We start from the raw sequence: 12,310 nt of genomic DNA on the forward strand, positions 1-12,310 counted from the left end.
TGTATTCACCTTAAACACTGTTTCAGGGCAAGAGATTGTGTTTTAGACTAAAACAATGCTTTATAAGAAGAATCTTTACTTTGAAACTTTGTTCTTTACCTTTTTCACACTATGAAACAGCTTTGTATTCACCTTAAACACTGTTTCAGGGCAAGAGATTGTGTTTTAGACTAAAACGTAATGCTTTATAAGAAGAATCTTTACTTTGAAACTCTGTTATTTACCTTTTTCACACTATGAATCAGCTTTGTATTCACCTTAAACACTGTTTCAGGGCAAGAGATTGTGTTGTAGACTAAAAGTTAATGCATTATAATAAGAATCTTTACTTTGAAACTCTGTTCTTTACCTTTTTCACACTATGAAACAGCTTTGTATTCAGCTTAAACACTGTTTCAGGACAAGAGATTGTGTTTTAGACTAAAACTGCATGTTTTATAAGAAGTATCTTTACTTTGAAACTCTGTTCTTTACCTTTTTAACACTAAGAAACAGCTTTGTATTCACCTTAAACACTGTTTCAGGACAAGAGATTGTGTTTTAGAATAAAAGGTAATGCATTATAAGAAGAATCTTTACTTTGAAACTGTGTTCTTTCCCTTTTTCACACTAAAACAGATTTGTATTCACCTTAAACACTGTTTCAGGGCAAGAGATTGTGTTTTAGACTAAAACAATGCTTTATAAGAAGAATCTTTACTTTGAAACTTTGTTCTTTACCTTTTTCACACTATGAAACAGCTTTGTATTCACCTTAAACACTGTTTCAGGGCAAGAGATTGTGTTTTAGACTAAAACGTAATGCTTTATAAGAAGAATCTTTACTTTGAAACTCTGTTATTTACCTTTTTCACACTATGAATCAGCTTTGTATTCACCTTAAACACTGTTTCAGGGCAAGAGATTGTGTTGTAGACTAAAAGTTAATGCATTATAATAAGAATCTTTACTTTGAAACTCTGTTCTTTACCTTTTTCACACTATGAAACCGCTTTGTATTCAACTTAAGCACTGTTTTAGGGCAAGAGATTGTGTTTTAGACTAAAACTGCATGCTTTATAAGAAGAATCTTTACTTTGAAACTGTGTTCTTTCCCTTTTTCACACTAAAACAGCTTTGCATTCACCTTAAACTGTTTCAGGGCAAGAGATTGTGTGTGAGACTAAAATGTAATGCATTATAAGAATAATCTTTACTTTGAAACTCTGTTCTTTACCTTTTTCACACTATGAAACAGCTTTGTATTCACCTTAAACACTGTTTCAGGGCAAGAGATTGTGTTTTAGACTAAAACGTAATGCTTTATAAGAAGAATCTTTACTTTGAAACTCTGTTATTTACCCTTTTCACACTATGAAACAGCTTTGTATTCACCTTAAACACTGTTTCAGGGCAAGAGATTGTGTTTTAGACTAAAAGTTAATGCATTATAAGAAGAATCTTTACTTTGAAACTGTGTTCTTTCCCTTTTTCACACTAAAACAGCTTTGCATTCACCTTAAACTGTTTCAGGGCAAGAGATTGTGTGTGAGACTAAAATGGAATGCATTATAAGAAGAATCTTTACTTTGAAACTCTGTTCTTTACCTTTTTAACAATAAGAAACAGATTTGTATTCACCTTAAACACTGTTTCAGGGCAAGAGATTGTGTTTGAGACTAAAAGGTAATGCTTTATAAGAAGAATCTTTACTTTGAAACTGTGTTCTTTCCCTTTTTCACACTAAAACAGCTTTGCATTCACCTTAAACTGTTTCAGGGCAAGAGATTGTGTGTGAGACTAAAATGTAATGCATTATAAGAAGAATCTTTACTTTGAAACTCTGTTCTTTACCTTTTTCACACTATGAAACAGCTTTGTATTCGCCTTAAACACTGTTTCAGGACAAGAGATTGTGTTTTAGAATAAAAGGTAATGCATTATAAGAAGAATCTTTACTTTGAAACTCTGTTCTTTACCTTTTTAACACTGTGAAACAGCTCTGTATTCACCTTAAACACTGTTTCAGGGCAAGAGATTGTGTTTTAGACTAAAAGGTAATGCATTATAAGAAGAATCTTTACTTTGAAACTCTCTTCTTTACCTTTTTCACACTATGAAACAGATTTGTATTCACCTTAAACACTGTTTCAGGGCAAGAGATTGTGTTTTAGACTAAAACAATGCTTTATAAGAAGAATCTTTACTTTGAAACTTTATTCTTTACCTTTTTCACACTATGAAACAGCTTTGTATTCACCTTAAACACTGTTTCAGGACAAGAGATTGTGTTTTAGACTAAAACGTAATGCTTTATAAGAAGAATATTTACTTTGAAACTCTGTTCTTTACCTTTTTCACACTATGAAACAGCTTTGTATTCAACTTAAACACTGTTTCAGGGCAAGAGATTGTGTTTTAGACTAAAACGTAATGCTTTATAAGAAGAATCTTTACTTTGAAACTCTGTTCTTTACCTTTTTCACACTATGAAACAGCTTTGTATTCACCTTAAACACTGTTTCAGGCCAAGAGATTGTGTTTTAGACTAAAAGTTAATGCATTATAATAAGAATCTTTACTTTGAAACTCTGTTCTTTACCTTTTTCACACTATGAAACCGCTTTGTATTCACCTTAAACACTGTTTCAGGACAAGAGATTGTGTTTTAGACTAAAACTGCATGCTTTATAAGAAGAATCTTTACTTTGAAACTCTGTTCTTTACCTTTTTAACAATAAGAAACAGCTTTGTATTCACCTTAAACACTGTTTCAGGGCAAGAGATTGTGTTTGAGACTAAAAGGTAATGCTTTATAAGAAGAATCTTTACTTTGAAACTGTGTTCTTTCCCTTTTTCACACTAAAACAGCTTTGCATTCACCTTAAACTGTTTCAGGGCAAGAGATTGTGTGTGAGACTAAAATGTAATGCATTATAAGAAGAATCTTTACTTTGAAACTCTGTTCTTTACCTTTTTCACACTATGAAACAGCTTTGTATTCACCTTAAACACTGTTTCAGGACAAGAGATTGTGTTTTAGAATAAAAGGTAATGCATTATAAGAAGAATCTTTACTTTGAAACTGTGTTCTTTCCCTTTTTCACACTAAAACAGATTTGTATTCACCTTAAACACTGTTTCAGGGCAAGAGATTGTGTTTTAGACTAAAACAATGCTTTATAAGAAGAATCTTTACTTTGAAACTTTGTTCTTTACCTTTTTCACACTATGAAACAGCTTTGTATTCACCTTAAACACTGTTTCAGGGCAAGAGATTGTGTTTTAGACTAAAACGTAATGCTTTATAAGAAGAATCTTTACTTTGAAACTCTGTTATTTACCTTTTTCACACTATGAATCAGCTTTGTATTCACCTTAAACACTGTTTCAGGGCAAGAGATTGTGTTGTAGACTAAAAGTTAATGCATTATAATAAGAATCTTTACTTTGAAACTCTGTTCTTTACCTTTTTCACACTATGAAACCGCTTTGTATTCAACTTAAGCACTGTTTTAGGGCAAGAGATTGTGTTTTAGACTAAAACTGCATGCTTTATAAGAAGAATCTTTACTTTGAAACTGTGTTCTTTCCCTTTTTCACACTAAAACAGCTTTGCATTCACCTTAAACTGTTTCAGGGCAAGAGATTGTGTGTGAGACTAAAATGTAATGCATTATAAGAATAATCTTTACTTTGAAACTCTGTTCTTTACCTTTTTCACACTATGAAACAGCTTTGTATTCACCTTAAACACTGTTTCAGGGCAAGAGATTGTGTTTTAGACTAAAACGTAATGCTTTATAAGAAGAATCTTTACTTTGAAACTCTGTTATTTACCCTTTTCACACTATGAAACAGCTTTGTATTCACCTTAAACACTGTTTCAGGGCAAGAGATTGTGTTTTAGACTAAAAGTTAATGCATTATAAGAAGAATCTTTACTTTGAAACTGTGTTCTTTCCCTTTTTCACACTAAAACAGCTTTGCATTCACCTTAAACTGTTTCAGGGCAAGAGATTGTGTGTGAGACTAAAATGGAATGCATTATAAGAAGAATCTTTACTTTGAAACTCTGTTCTTTACCTTTTTAACAATAAGAAACAGATTTGTATTCACCTTAAACACTGTTTCAGGGCAAGAGATTGTGTTTGAGACTAAAAGGTAATGCTTTATAAGAAGAATCTTTACTTTGAAACTGTGTTCTTTCCCTTTTTCACACTAAAACAGCTTTGCATTCACCTTAAACTGTTTCAGGGCAAGAGATTGTGTGTGAGACTAAAATGTAATGCATTATAAGAAGAATCTTTACTTTGAAACTCTGTTCTTTACCTTTTTCACACTATGAAACAGCTTTGTATTCGCCTTAAACACTGTTTCAGGACAAGAGATTGTGTTTTAGAATAAAAGGTAATGCATTATAAGAAGAATCTTTACTTTGAAACTCTGTTCTTTACCTTTTTAACACTGTGAAACAGCTCTGTATTCACCTTAAACACTGTTTCAGGGCAAGAGATTGTGTTTTAGACTAAAAGGTAATGCATTATAAGAAGAATCTTTACTTTGAAACTCTCTTCTTTACCTTTTTCACACTATGAAACAGATTTGTATTCACCTTAAACACTGTTTCAGGGCAAGAGATTGTGTTTTAGACTAAAACAATGCTTTATAAGAAGAATCTTTACTTTGAAACTTTATTCTTTACCTTTTTCACACTATGAAACAGCTTTGTATTCACCTTAAACACTGTTTCAGGACAAGAGATTGTGTTTTAGACTAAAACGTAATGCTTTATAAGAAGAATATTTACTTTGAAACTCTGTTCTTTACCTTTTTCACACTATGAAACAGCTTTGTATTCAACTTAAACACTGTTTCAGGGCAAGAGATTGTGTTTTAGACTAAAACGTAATGCTTTATAAGAAGAATCTTTACTTTGAAACTCTGTTCTTTACCTTTTTCACACTATGAAACAGCTTTGTATTCACCTTAAACACTGTTTCAGGCCAAGAGATTGTGTTTTAGACTAAAAGTTAATGCATTATAATAAGAATCTTTACTTTGAAACTCTGTTCTTTACCTTTTTCACACTATGAAACTGCTTTGTATTCACCTTAAACACTGTTTCAGGACAAGAGATTGTGTTTTAGACTAAAACTGCATGCTTTATAAGAAGAATCTTTACTTTGAAACTCTGTTCTTTACCTTTTTAACAATAAGAAACAGCTTTGTATTCACCTTAAACACTGTTTCAGGGCAAGAGATTGTGTTTGAGACTAAAAGGTAATGCTTTATAAGAAGAATCTTTACTTTGAAACTGTGTTCTTTCCCTTTTTCACACTAAAACAGCTTTGCATTCACCTTAAACTGTTTCAGGGCAAGAGATTGTGTGTGAGACTAAAATGTAATGCATTATAAGAAGAATCTTTACTTTGAAACTCTGTTCTTTACCTTTTTCACACTATGAAACAGCTTTGTATTCACCTTAAACACTGTTTCAGGACAAGAGATTGTGTTTTAGAATAAAAGGTAATGCATTATAAGAAGAATCTTTACTTTGAAACTGTGTTCTTTCCCTTTTTCACACTAAAACAGATTTGTATTCACCTTAAACACTGTTTCAGGGCAAGAGATTGTGTTTTAGACTAAAACAATGCTTTATAAGAAGAATCTTTACTTTGAAACTTTGTTCTTTACCTTTTTCACACTATGAAACAGCTTTGTATTCACCTTAAACACTGTTTCAGGGCAAGAGATTGTGTTTTAGACTAAAACGTAATGCTTTATAAGAAGAATCTTTACTTTGAAACTCTGTTATTTACCTTTTTCACACTATGAATCAGCTTTGTATTCACCTTAAACACTGTTTCAGGGCAAGAGATTGTGTTGTAGACTAAAAGTTAATGCATTATAATAAGAATCTTTACTTTGAAACTCTGTTCTTTACCTTTTTCACACTATGAAACCGCTTTGTATTCAACTTAAGCACTGTTTTAGGGCAAGAGATTGTGTTTTAGATTAAAACTGCATGCTTTATAAGAAGAATCTTTACTTTGAAACTGTGTTCTTTCCCTTTTTCACACTAAAACAGCTTTGCATTCACCTTAAACTGTTTCAGGGCAAGAGATTGTGTGTGAGACTAAAATGTAATGCATTATAAGAATAATCTTTACTTTGAAACTCTGTTCTTTACCTTTTTCACACTATGAAACAGCTTTGTATTCACCTTAAACACTGTTTCAGGGCAAGAGATTGTGTTTTAGACTAAAACGTAATGCTTTATAAGAAGAATCTTTACTTTGAAACTCTGTTATTTACCCTTTTCACACTATGAAACAGCTTTGTATTCACCTTAAACACTGTTTCAGGGCAAGAGATTGTGTTTTAGACTAAAAGTTAATGCATTATAAGAAGAATCTTTACTTTGAAACTGTGTTCTTTCCCTTTTTCACACTAAAACAGCTTTGCATTCACCTTAAACTGTTTCAGGGCAAGAGATTGTGTGTGAGACTAAAATGGAATGCATTATAAGAAGAATCTTTACTTTGAAACTCTGTTCTTTACCTTTTTCACACTATGAAACAGCTTTGTATTCGCCTTAAACACTGTTTCAGGACAAGAGATTGTGTTTTAGAATAAAAGGTAATGCATTATAAGAAGAATCTTTACTTTGAAACTCTGTTCTTTACCTTTTTAACACTGTGAAACAGCTCTGTATTCACCTTAAACACTGTTTCAGGGCAAGAGATTGTGTTTTAGACTAAAAGGTAATGCATTATAAGAAGAATCTTTACTTTGAAACTCTCTAGTTTACCTTTTTCACACTATGAAACAGATTTATATTCACCTTAAACACTGTTTCAGGGCAAGAGATTGTGTTTTAGACTAAAACAATGCTTTATAAGAAGAATCTTTACTTTGAAACTTTATTCTTTACCTTTTTCACACTATGAAACAGCTTTGTATTCACCTTAAACACTGTTTCAGGACAAGAGATTGTGTTTTAGACTAAAACGTAATGCTTTATAAGAAGAATATTTACTTTGAAACTCTGTTCTTTACCTTTTTCACACTATGAAACAGCTTTGTATTCAACTTAAACACTGTTTCAGGGCAAGAGATTGTGTTTTAGACTAAAACGTAATGCTTTATAAGAAGAATATTTACTTTGAAACTCTGTTCTTTACCTTTTTCACACTATGAAACAGCTTTGTATTCAACTTAAACACTGTTTCAGGGCAAGAGATTGTGTTTTAGACTAAAACGTAATGCTTTATAAGAAGAATCTTTACTTTGAAACTCTGTTCTTTACCTTTTTCACACTATGAAACAGCTTTGTATTCACCTTAAACACTGTTTCAGGCCAAGAGATTGTGTTTTAGACTAAAAGTTAATGCATTATAATAAGAATCTTTACTTTGAAACTCTGTTCTTTACCTTTTTCACACTATGAAACCGCTTTGTATTCACCTTAAACACTGTTTCAGGACAAGAGATTGTGTTTTAGACTAAAACTGCATGCTTTATAAGAAGAATCTTTACTTTGAAACTCTGTTCTTTACCTTTTTAACAATAAGAAACAGCTTTGTATTCACCTTAAACACTGTTTCAGGGCAAGAGATTGTGTTTGAGACTAAAAGGTAATGCTTTATAAGAAGAATCTTTACTTTGAAACTGTGTTCTTTCCCTTTTTCACACTAAAACAGCTTTGCATTCACCTTAAACTGTTTCAGGGCAAGAGATTGTGTGTGAGACTAAAATGTAATGCATTATAAGAAGAATCTTTACTTTGAAACTCTGTTCTTTACCTTTTTCACACTATGAAACAGCTTTGTATTCACCTTAAACACTGTTTCAGGACAAGAGATTGTGTTTTAGAATAAAAGGTAATGCATTATAAGAAGAATCTTTACTTTGAAACTGTGTTCTTTCCCTTTTTCACACTAAAACAGATTTGTATTCACCTTAAACACTGTTTCAGGGCAAGAGATTGTGTTTTAGACTAAAACAATGCTTTATAAGAAGAATCTTTACTTTGAAACTTTGTTCTTTACCTTTTTCACACTATGAAACAGCTTTGTATTCACCTTAAACACTGTTTCAGGGCAAGAGATTGTGTTTTAGACTAAAACGTAATGCTTTATAAGAAGAATCTTTACTTTGAAACTCTGTTATTTACCTTTTTCACACTATGAATCAGCTTTGTATTCACCTTAAACACTGTTTCAGGGCAAGAGATTGTGTTGTAGACTAAAAGTTAATGCATTATAATAAGAATCTTTACTTTGAAACTCTGTTCTTTACCTTTTTCACACTATGAAACCGCTTTGTATTCAACTTAAGCACTGTTTTAGGGCAAGAGATTGTGTTTTAGACTAAAACTGCATGCTTTATAAGAAGAATCTTTACTTTGAAACTGTGTTCTTTCCCTTTTTCACACTAAAACAGCTTTGCATTCACCTTAAACTGTTTCAGGGCAAGAGATTGTGTGTGAGACTAAAATGTAATGCATTATAAGAATAATCTTTACTTTGAAACTCTGTTCTTTACCTTTTTCACACTATGAAACAGCTTTGTATTCACCTTAAACACTGTTTCAGGGCAAGAGATTGTGTTTTAGACTAAAACGTAATGCTTTATAAGAAGAATCTTTACTTTGAAACTCTGTTATTTACCCTTTTCACACTATGAAACAGCTTTGTATTCACCTTAAACACTGTTTCAGGGCAAGAGATTGTGTTTTAGACTAAAAGTTAATGCATTATAAGAAGAATCTTTACTTTGAAACTGTGTTCTTTCCCTTTTTCACACTAAAACAGCTTTGCATTCACCTTAAACTGTTTCAGGGCAAGAGATTGTGTGTGAGACTAAAATGGAATGCATTATAAGAAGAATCTTTACTTTGAAACTCTGTTCTTTACCTTTTTAACAATAAGAAACAGATTTGTATTCACCTTAAACACTGTTTCAGGGCAAGAGATTGTGTTTGAGACTAAAAGGTAATGCTTTATAAGAAGAATCTTTACTTTGAAACTGTGTTCTTTCCCTTTTTCACACTAAAACAGCTTTGCATTCACCTTAAACTGTTTCAGGGCAAGAGATTGTGTGTGAGACTAAAATGTAATGCATTATAAGAAGAATCTTTACTTTGAAACTCTGTTCTTTACCTTTTTCACACTATGAAACAGCTTTGTATTCGCCTTAAACACTGTTTCAGGACAAGAGATTGTGTTTTAGAATAAAAGGTAATGCATTATAAGAAGAATCTTTACTTTGAAACTCTGTTCTTTACCTTTTTAACACTGTGAAACAGCTCTGTATTCACCTTAAACACTGTTTCAGGGCAAGAGATTGTGTTTTAGACTAAAAGGTAATGCATTATAAGAAGAATCTTTACTTTGAAACTCTCTAGTTTACCTTTTTCACACTATGAAACAGATTTATATTCACCTTAAACACTGTTTCAGGGCAAGAGATTGTGTTTTAGACTAAAACAATGCTTTATAAGAAGAATCTTTACTTTGAAACTTTATTCTTTACCTTTTTCACACTATGAAACAGCTTTGTATTCACCTTAAACACTGTTTCAGGACAAGAGATTGTGTTTTAGACTAAAACGTAATGCTTTATAAGAAGAATATTTACTTTGAAACTCTGTTCTTTACCTTTTTCACACTATGAAACAGCTTTGTATTCAACTTAAACACTGTTTCAGGGCAAGAGATTGTGTTTTAGACTAAAACGTAATGCTTTATAAGAAGAATCTTTACTTTGAAACTCTGTTCTTTACCTTTTTCACACTATGAAACAGCTTTGTATTCACCTTAAACACTGTTTCAGGCCAAGAGATTGTGTTTTAGACTAAAAGTTAATGCATTATAATAAGAATCTTTACTTTGAAACTCTGTTCTTTACCTTTTTCACACTATGAAACCGCTTTGTATTCACCTTAAACACTGTTTCAGGACAAGAGATTGTGTTTTAGACTAAAACTGCATGCTTTATAAGAAGAATCTTTACTTTGAAACTCTGTTCTTTACCTTTTTAACAATAAGAAACAGCTTTGTATTCACCTTAAACACTGTTTCAGGGCAAGAGATTGTGTTTGAGACTAAAAGGTAATGCTTTATAAGAAGAATCTTTACTTTGAAACTGTGTTCTTTCCCTTTTTCACACTAAAACAGCTTTGCATTCACCTTAAACTGTTTCAGGGCAAGAGATTGTGTGTGAGACTAAAATGTAATGCATTATAAGAAGAATCTTTACTTTGAAACTCTGTTCTTTACCTTTTTCACACTATGAAACAGCTTTGTATTCACCTTAAACACTGTTTCAGGACAAGAGATTGTGTTTTAGAATAAAAGGTAATGCATTATAAGAAGAATCTTTACTTTGAAACTGTGTTCTTTCCCTTTTTCACACTAAAACAGATTTGTATTCACCTTAAACACTGTTTCAGGGCAAGAGATTGTGTTTTAGACTAAAACAATGCTTTATAAGAAGAATCTTTACTTTGAAACTTTGTTCTTTACCTTTTTCACACTATGAAACAGCTTTGTATTCACCTTAAACACTGTTTCAGGGCAAGAGATTGTGTTTTAGACTAAAACGTAATGCTTTATAAGAAGAATCTTTACTTTGAAACTCTGTTATTTACCTTTTTCACACTATGAATCAGCTTTGTATTCACCTTAAACACTGTTTCAGGGCAAGAGATTGTGTTGTAGACTAAAAGTTAATGCATTATAATAAGAATCTTTACTTTGAAACTCTGTTCTTTACCTTTTTCACACTATGAAACCGCTTTGTATTCAACTTAAGCACTGTTTTAGGGCAAGAGATTGTGTTTTAGACTAAAACTGCATGCTTTATAAGAAGAATCTTTACTTTGAAACTGTGTTCTTTCCCTTTTTCACACTAAAACAGCTTTGCATTCACCTTAAACTGTTTCAGGGCAAGAGATTGTGTGTGAGACTAAAATGGAATGCATTATAAGAAGAATCTTTACTTTGAAACTCTGTTCTTTACCTTTTTAACAATAAGAAACAGATTTGTATTCACCTTAAACACTGTTTCAGGGCAAGAGATTGTGTTTGAGACTAAAAGGTAATGCTTTATAAGAAGAATCTTTACTTTGAAACTGTGTTCTTTCCCTTTTTCACACTAAAACAGCTTTGCATTCACCTTAAACTGTTTCAGGGCAAGAGATTGTGTGTGAGACTAAAATGTAATGCATTATAAGAAGAATCTTTACTTTGAAACTCTGTTCTTTACCTTTTTCACACTATGAAACAGCTTTGTATTCGCCTTAAACACTGTTTCAGGACAAGAGATTGTGTTTTAGAATAAAAGGTAATGCATTATAAGAAGAATCTTTACTTTGAAACTCTGTTCTTTACCTTTTTAACACTGTGAAACAGCTCTGTATTCACCTTAAACACTGTTTCAGGGCAAGAGATTGTGTTTTAGACTAAAAGGTAATGCATTATAAGAAGAATCTTTACTTTGAAACTCTCTTCTTTACCTTTTTCACACTATGAAACAGATTTGTATTCACCTTAAACACTGTTTCAGGGCAAGAGATTGTGTTTTAGACTAAAACAATGCTTTATAAGAAGAATCTTTACTTTGAAACTTTATTCTTTACCTTTTTCACACTATGAAACAGCTTTGTATTCACCTTAAACACTGTTTCAGGACAAGAGATTGTGTTTTAGACTAAAAGTTAATGCATTATAATAAGAATCTTTACTTTGAAACTCTGTTCTTTACCTTTTTCACACTATGAAACCGCTTTGTATTCACCTTAAACACTGTTTCAGGACAAGAGATTGTGTTTTAGACTAAAACTGCATGCTTTATAAGAAGAATCTTTACTTTGAAACTCTGTTCTTTACCTTTTTAACAATAAGAAACAGCTTTGTATTCACCTTAAACACTGTTTCAGGGCAAGAGATTGTGTTTGAGACTAAAAGGTAATGCTTTATAAGAAGAATCTTTACTTTGAAACTGTGTTCTTTCCCTTTTTCACACTAAAACAGCTTTGCATTCACCTTAAACTGTTTCAGGGCAAGAGATTGTGTGTGAGACTAAAATGTAATGCATTATAAGAAGAATCTTTACTTTGAAACTCTGTTCTTTACCTTTTTCACACTATGAAACAGCTTTGTATTCACCTTAAACACTGTTTCAGGACAAGAGATTGTGTTTTAGACTAAAACTGCATGTTTTATAAGAAGTAGCTTTACTTTGAAACTCTGTTCTTTACCTTTTTAACACTAAGAAACAGCTTTGTATTCACCTTAAACACTGTTTCAGGACAAGAGATTGT

The sequence above is a fragment of the Electrophorus electricus genome, chromosome 16 (assembly GCF_041902795.1).
Source record: "Electrophorus electricus isolate QZ-2024a chromosome 16, ASM4190279v1, whole genome shotgun sequence".
Lineage (NCBI taxonomy): Eukaryota > Metazoa > Chordata > Actinopteri > Gymnotiformes > Gymnotidae > Electrophorus > Electrophorus electricus.